The sequence below is a fragment of the Littorina saxatilis genome, linkage group LG4, assembly GCF_037325665.1.
Source record: "Littorina saxatilis isolate snail1 linkage group LG4, US_GU_Lsax_2.0, whole genome shotgun sequence".
Lineage (NCBI taxonomy): Eukaryota > Metazoa > Mollusca > Gastropoda > Littorinimorpha > Littorinidae > Littorina > Littorina saxatilis.
Window position 1 is genome coordinate 8,830,259 of NC_090248.1, and position 7,874 is coordinate 8,838,132.

The following is a 7,874-nucleotide window of genomic DNA, read 5'->3' on the forward strand; positions in this document are numbered from 1 at the left end:
ATAAGGACACTTTAGGGGTCGTTTCTTCGGTGCTCGTTACAGTCAATTCGACTCTACTACACTACCCCCCGCGGGTTAGAGGGAAGAATTTACCCGATGCTCCCCAGCATGTCGTAAGAGGCGACTAACGGATTCTGTTTCTCCTTTTACCCTTGTTAAGTGTTTCTTGTATAGAATATAGTCTTTCTTTACTTTTCTTTATTTGGTGTTTAACGTCGTTTTCAACCACGAAGGTTATATCGCGACGGGGTATAGAATATAGTCAATGTTTGTACAGATTTTAGTCAAGCAATATGTAAGAAATGTTAAGTCCTTTGTACTGGAAACTTGCATTCTCCCAGTAAGGTAATATATTATACTACGTTGCAAGCCCCTGGAGCAAATTTTTGATTAGTGCTTTTGTGAACAAGAAACAATTGACAAGTGGCTCTATCCCATCTCCCCCCTTTCCCCGTCGCGATATAACCTTCGTGGTTGAAAACAACGTTAAACATCAAATAAAGAAAGAAAGAAAGAAAGACTGTACTACACTCGCCCAGAGTATAAAATTACAAACGCCTGAAGTAGGGAAGCTTCTGAAACCATAGGAGCTTGTAGCAAAGCGCCGGTAAATTATCATCATTACTCGAGTCCTTTATCCGTCGTAATGTATTTAGTGTTACTATACTACTCTTCACAAGTAGCAGTGACGCTACAGTAAGGATATATTGAAGTAAGGATATATTGAAGCAAGGATATATTGAAGTAAGGATTTGTTACAAGCTGATAAAAGTGAAACTAAACCATGTAAAATTCATGAATCGATCACATTGTATTCGCTTGTATTCTTGATGTTGTCGACATTGTACCTCGCTCAAGTTACAGCTAATGCCCCGTGGCATCGTTGAAACAAAGCACTTCAAACGAGGCTGTGTTTATCTGATGCGTATGTGTGTGTTGGTGTTTGTCACAGTCAGTCAGTCAGTCTCTCTCTCTCTCTCTCTCTCTCTCTCTCTCTCTCTCTCTCTCTCTCTCTCTCTCTCTCTCTCTCTCTCTCTCTCTCTCTCTCTCTCTCTCTCTCTCTCTCTCTCTCTCTGCGTGTGTCTGTGTCTGTGTGTGTGTGTGTGTGTGTGTGTGTGTGTGTGTGTGTGTGTGTGTGTGTGTGTGTGTGCGTGCGTGCGTGTATGTATGTATGTTTATGTATTTACGTGCGTGCGTGTGTGTGTGTGCGCGCGCGTGTGTGTGTGTATGCTTTTGCTACCTACTGTAATAGTTTCATGCATTTGTTGTATGCATTTAATGACTGCTTCAGATGTGTATATTTGCATATAATTTGCTGTGTGTGTGCCCACACACGTGTGTATCTGTATGTGTGTGTGTGTGTGTGTGTGTGTGTGTGTGTGTGTACCCATGTTTCCACAGGTTTGGTTGCCTAAATCACCATAAGGCAACCATCCACACGTGGATGGCAACCTAAACTCTGGATGGCAACCTATTTGTGTGGATGGTCGCTTCATTTAACACCGTTAAATTGACTTTTTTGACGGAAAGAATGTCATAACAATGTTCAAAATGACATTCTTTCCGTCCTCTATAGGCGACGAAATAGGTCAAATTTTGTGCATTTTTTAGTGCAAAATTCTTCGATGCCGGAGCGAGTACTGCACCCAGTGCTGTTGTAGTGCAAGTGCACTAGAAAGGCACTACACCCAGTGCCGCCTCTTAGGTAACCATCCACACTTTAGGTACGTGTGTGTGTGTGTGTGTGTGTCCGTGTCTGTACGTGTATATCTGTGTATGTGTCTTGGTGTCGTTTGACAATCATCTTTCCAAGCTATGTTTTCATGATTATGTCTCAACATTTGGCAGGCTCTTTCTTTATTTTGCCTCACTTATTTGCATGTGTAGGCTATGTTTAAAGCTCAATGTATCTCACCCTTATTAATTTCGTTTTATGCACCAATTTCATTTGTCTGGAAATTGTCAAAATCAACTCATTGATTAGAACAATAAAACATCCATCCATCCATCTCTCTCTCTCAAATAGCAGCAGGGCAAACACCCCCCCAAAAAGTGAAAAACCTGAAAAGCCAGGGTTCAGGGCGACAGGGCTAGGGGGTCTGGGGGGCAACGCCCCCGAGAACCTGAGGCATTTTGGTTTTTTTATCTTGTAGAGACACAGAACAGCCTCTCCTTGTACCAAACTGTATGTTAATAAATTATAAAAAAATACACATTTTTTCTCTATCAACCATCCAAACTAAAAAATAAAAATAAAATTAAGTTTTACTATAAGAAACCGGATTTTCGGGTTTAAAAGTTTTCAAAAACCGGATTTCCCGCGAGACCCGGAAAGGTGTTAGCTCTGTAGCCGTGTAGCCCTGTAGCAGTGTTTCAACATCCTTATTCGTCTCAAACTGATTACGCAGCATCACACAGCATACCCGTAAAAATATACTGTAACTGTAAGAAACTGAATTCATATGTATTGACACGTTTGAACTGACTCGGACACACACACACACGAGCACACACTCTCTCTCTCTCTCTCTCTCTCTCTCTCTCTCTCTCTCTCTCTCTCTCTCTCTCTCTCTCTCTCTCTCTCTCTCTCTCTCTCTCTCTCTCTCTCTCTCTCTCTCTCTCTCTCTAACACACACATGAGCTCTCTATATATCATATATATATCTCTCTCTCTAACAAACACACACACACACACACACACACACACACACACACACTTCCCAACCCCACCCCTTCCAACCACTAAACACAAACACTCAAACTAACACGCAAAACCCGAATTCAGTGTACAGCAAACAGATCGGACAGACAACGAAGAAATAAATAATTCAGCCTGCAACAAGGCCAAGAGCACGTGCACCTGAGACCTGTGTGAGGAAATTCCCTGCGGAACCTCATTAATTGTGACTCCTCTCTGTCAGTGACAGAAAACACCACTGCTGTTGGCTCTTTGAAAGCGTTTCATTAATATACATGTGTGTCGTGTGTGAGTGTGAATGCATGAGTTTGTTTGTTTGAGCTACAATGTATGTACTTTTAGAATATGCGTGGGCATGGATATGTAGGATCGAGTGCCCAACCGACATGCTTTCGTGAGAATGACTCTACTAAACTGCAAAATGGACAGCGTAACCGCTCTCTCTCTCTCTCTCTCTCTCTATCTCTCTCTCTCACACACACACACACACACACACACACACACACACACACACTGTTGTCTATCATCTCTCTCAAACACACACACACAACCACACACACGTAACACACAATCACACACACACACACACACACACACACACTGTTGTCTATCATCTCTCTCAAACACACACACACAACCACACACACACGTGACACACAATCACACACACACACGTGACACACAATCACACACACACACACACACGTGACACACAATCACACACACACACACCAACCCAACACACCACAAACCACAACAACACACCACAAACCACAACAACACACTCGAAAACCAACCCCAAAACTCAACTGACCTTCAAAGCACCCAGCCGGGTCCTTCTCTCCTTCCAAAAACAAGGCGAGCGTGAGACCGGTCAGCAGCAGCAGCAGAAACACACGGACACAGGCCGCACACACTCAACCCCAGTGCACCGAATCAGCTGACGAACCAAAACTTCCTACACATGTGTACTCCACCGCAAAGCCTCAAACACAGACAGTCACACACAAGCGAGAACCGCGGCAATGTCGATATTGAGCCTAACTATAACAGCCACCCTCTAATATTTTTCCGCCAACTCGGCTCGTGCCGGTGTCTCTTTCCGTGTCTGTGTCAACTGCACGTTGCCAAGTCAAACACTCCACACACACCGACATTCACAGCCCCCAGGCCTACGCGCGCACAAACACAGAAGCGCTGTGTTTGGTTTGTGTGGCTTGAGAACACCGGGCTAAGGAAGGGGTGCACAAGGATTGAAGAGGCTGGAGAGCAATGACGTTGCGTTTCCAAGTCGCTACGGAGAAAAAAGGCGGAGAGAAACACTGACCATGCTGCGAGACTGACTGACTTGATCCATCGCTTCACTACACGTATTCAGGATGTGCACGGATTATCCTCTCTCTCTCTACCCTCGACCGCGAAGCTAGTTTCCTGCCGATGAGTTTCCAGTCTCGGAGAGCAGAGGGTAATATAAAACTCACACTGTCTTGCCTTGCACCGAGTAAACCAGCGTGGCAGACCCGTTTTCATATGTATGAGTGGCAGTGTGTCAGAGGGTTAAAAGCGATCAAACGAGCTAATATTAATAGGCTTTCTACTGTCGCGTTTCCCCATTCAACATGGTCGCTCTAGCTGTTTGTTCAATACGTTCTCCAACAGCGTCAATGTCCCCACACGCCATGCTATCAGACAATGCCAGCGTTGCAGGCTAGCACAGGCACATGACACTAAGTTGTGGAAGGGATGGGGTTGGGAGTGGTCTTACAGCTCTCACTGTTGGTTTGATCATATAATATTGGCCGGAGCTTTTCCTCACAGAGTGAATTTCGCCACATAGCAGATAATGTTTTGAATGCAAACACAGGCATATGACACTAAGTGCGGGGGGGGGGGGGGGGGGGAGAGAAGGCATGGGGTTGGGAGGGGGGGGGGGGGTCTTACAGCTTTCACTGTTGGTTCGATATTGGCGGTTGAAGCTTTTCCTCACAGAGTGAATTTCGCCACCTTGCAGACAATGTAGCATGCAAACACAGGCACATGACACCGAGTACGGAGAGGTCAAAGCTTTTTATCACAGCGTAAACGGATTTCACTGACCACACGACAGCAAGTGTACAATACCAGGGACTCTAATATAGGTCTATGACAATACAAACACAGTCACATGATACTACTAGCTAGACTTAGAGAGATGAACAAAGCCCACCACTAGTTTCCTTTCACCCCTCTTGCTAGCTCGGATGCGCGCGCACAACGAAACTCAACAGTGCGAGTTGTAAATTTCACCGTTTAGACGCCACTGGCAGAGACATTCCGTGTTCGCAGAAGAAGCGCTGACAACACATGCGCGATTAATTTGCAACCCAAAGCTCTACTCAAAAAACGTAAAACTGTTCAAAGTGAGAGGTTTAACAAATTAAGGTCTGCCCTATGAATATAAGTATTCTATTTATATTAGGGAAGAAATAGAATTCAAGTCTAAAGTCGTGAAACCGGCGGCAATCGGCTCCTGGCCGCCATCTTTGATTTTCCCAAGCGCAACCTAGGGAAATGTATGCTACAGATATCCAGTGAAAGATCGACTTCAGCGTCCACTCCAGACCTCAAAGTAGGAAGATACGAGGCATGATCCAAACAAAATGATCAAATTTGATTTTCGCACAGACTGTTCGGCATATCTGGCCCAAAATACAGCAGTCACTGATCATTAGAACTACTCTCCTCCTACATCAGTTTGTTTGTTTGTTTAACGCCCAGCCGACCACGAAGGGCCATATCGGGGCGGTGCCGCTTTGACATAATTATAACGTGCGCCACACACAAGACAGAAGTCGCAGCACAGGCTTCATGTCTCACCCAGTCACATTATTCTGACACCGTGACCGGACCAACCAGTCCTAGAGCACTATTTAAAACCGCCAGGCGGAGCAGCCACTAGATTGCCAATTTTAAAGTCTTAGGTATGACCCGGCCGGGGTTCGAACCCACGACCTCCCGATCACGGGGCGGACGCCTTACCACTAGGCCAACCGTGCCGGTCTCCTACATCAATGAGTCACAAGTGCCTGAGCCAATCAGAAGAGGCCTTAAGGTGGCCTTATTTGGGGTTGCCCTTGAGCTCTGATTTGACGGCTTTTTTGAGGTCCTGGGTGCAGCTGTGAAATTTGTTGGCAAAAAGTCTGATTTTCAAAGAGGGTATAACCAGAAATCACAAGGGGTGTAATAAGGTCTGAAGAATGTGTGAGGCAAAAATGGGATCATTTGGTCTTTTAGGAATGGAGTTACGGCCCTTTTTTGTGGAGACTGACATTTTCATGACGGAGAAGGGCAGTCTGGGTTTCGCAGTTTGGTCGCTGACTGCTAAACTCGTAAGTAAGTTTGGGTAAAAAGGTTTCTGCATAGTACTTGACAATGACTGTGCTGTTAGTAGACAGAATATCGACAGCAACGGGACCTTCGTGGTCGAAAAATCCAGCGAATAGCCCTGTTTTTGCTTTGAAAACCTCGCTCACAAATGCGATGCATCTCGTCATTTTGGTCTCGACACGCTTTGTTTCTGTGTTTGTTTGTTTGCTTAACGCCCAGCCGACCACGAAGGGCCATATCAGGACGGTGCTGCTTTGACATATAACGTGCGCCACACACAAGACAGAAGTCGCAGCACAGGCTTCATGTCTCACCCAGTCACATTATTCTGACACCGGACCAACCAGTCCTAGCACTAACCCCATAATGCCAGACGCCAGGCGGAGCAGCCACTAGATTGCCAATTTTAAAGTCTTAGGTATGACCCGGCCGGGGTTCGAACCCACGACCTCCCTATCACGGGGCGGACGCCTTACCACTAGGCCAACCGTGCCGGTATGTTTCTGTGTTCTCTGCCAGCTGGCACTAAAGTAGAAGGGAACCAAAGTCTGATAATCAGTGACTAGGCCTACAGTAACAACAAATTTGGGTCTACTGGGTTCACAACGGTTGAGCAGACCACGTGCAAGAGGACCTTGATGCTCCTTCCGTTCCCCTGTCAGCTAATAAGGCACCCATTTTGCGGCCAGCTTTTGAAGTAGAATTCTCTGGACTGTTCCATATGAAAGTTTAAGTTTTTCACTCTATACTCGCATGTACACTTTTTAATCTTAGTTCTTGCATTTTGACAACGCAGCAGCTACATTATCCTCGTTTGAAGCGCTCTTCGGAAGGTTTGTTGGCTTGTCAGAGTTATTTTCCTTTTCCCCAGTTTCTTTCTTTCTTTATTTGGTGTTTAACGTCGTTTTCAACCGTTCAAGGTTATATCGCGACGGGGAAAGGGGGGGGGGGGGGGAGATGGGATAGAGCCACTTGTTAATTGTTTCTTGTTCACAAAAGCACTAATCAAAAAATTGCTCCAGCGGCTTGCAACGTAGTACAATATATGACCTTACTGGGAGAATGCAAGTTTCCAGTACAAAGGACTTAACATTTCTTACATACTGCTTGACTAAAATCTTTTTCCCCAGTTTCGATTTCCCCTTTCTTTTGTCAGATTGTAGAATATGGAACAGCTTTGATTCATGTAACGTTCTTCAGCTTAATTTGTAGACATTTTCTTTGTACCATCATCCAGCTACACTCGTTCAAAGAAGTAAAGATTTTCAGGGCGTTTGACAAAAAAACCGTTTTGAAGCACAACCCAAAAGTGACGTATTTTAAAACCTCGTCATTTATGACGTAGTAACCTAATGACGTCATCTCTTAGAGGTATACCAGTTAAAAGGTTGGCCTTTCAAATGATATATACTTTTTATGATCAGTTGCCTGAGACTTGTATAATCGCGGTTTGATCATTTTGTTTGGATCATACCTCGTTTGAACAGTTAAAATAACAATCAGGTAACCTATATCCAATGAATTAAAGGTTTCCATACAGAAATAACCAAAACATGATTACAAAGTCAACGAAAGTAGATTCGTAGAATCGCCCAAATCAACGAAATTTGTTTGTGGTTTTGGTGTGAACTTCGTTTCACCGCCAACCGGAAATGACGTGTACGCAACATTTGTGACGTAGCACTTCCTTATATGACACGAAACGAATGTGGTTGGTTGAAAAAAAGCTGTACTAAATAAGCCTAATAAGATGGGGTAGTGGGGTTGTGGAGGTTTCTGTGTGTGGGAATCCTGGCAGATCCAATGTCAC

At 44.8% G+C, this 7,874-nt stretch overlaps 1 protein-coding gene across 1 annotated transcript in view; it reads right to left on the reverse strand.

The window, feature by feature from the left end:
- Nucleotides 1–4,222, reverse strand: part of LOC138963901 (transmembrane protein 229A-like) — a 27,394-nt gene extending 23,172 nt beyond the window's left edge. The window contains exon 1 of the mRNA XM_070335751.1: nt 3,513–4,222. The gene's annotated coding sequence lies outside the window, so the exon portion shown is untranslated. The remainder of the gene's footprint in view (nt 1–3,512) is intronic.
- Nucleotides 4,223–7,874: the final 3,652 nt, after the last annotated feature.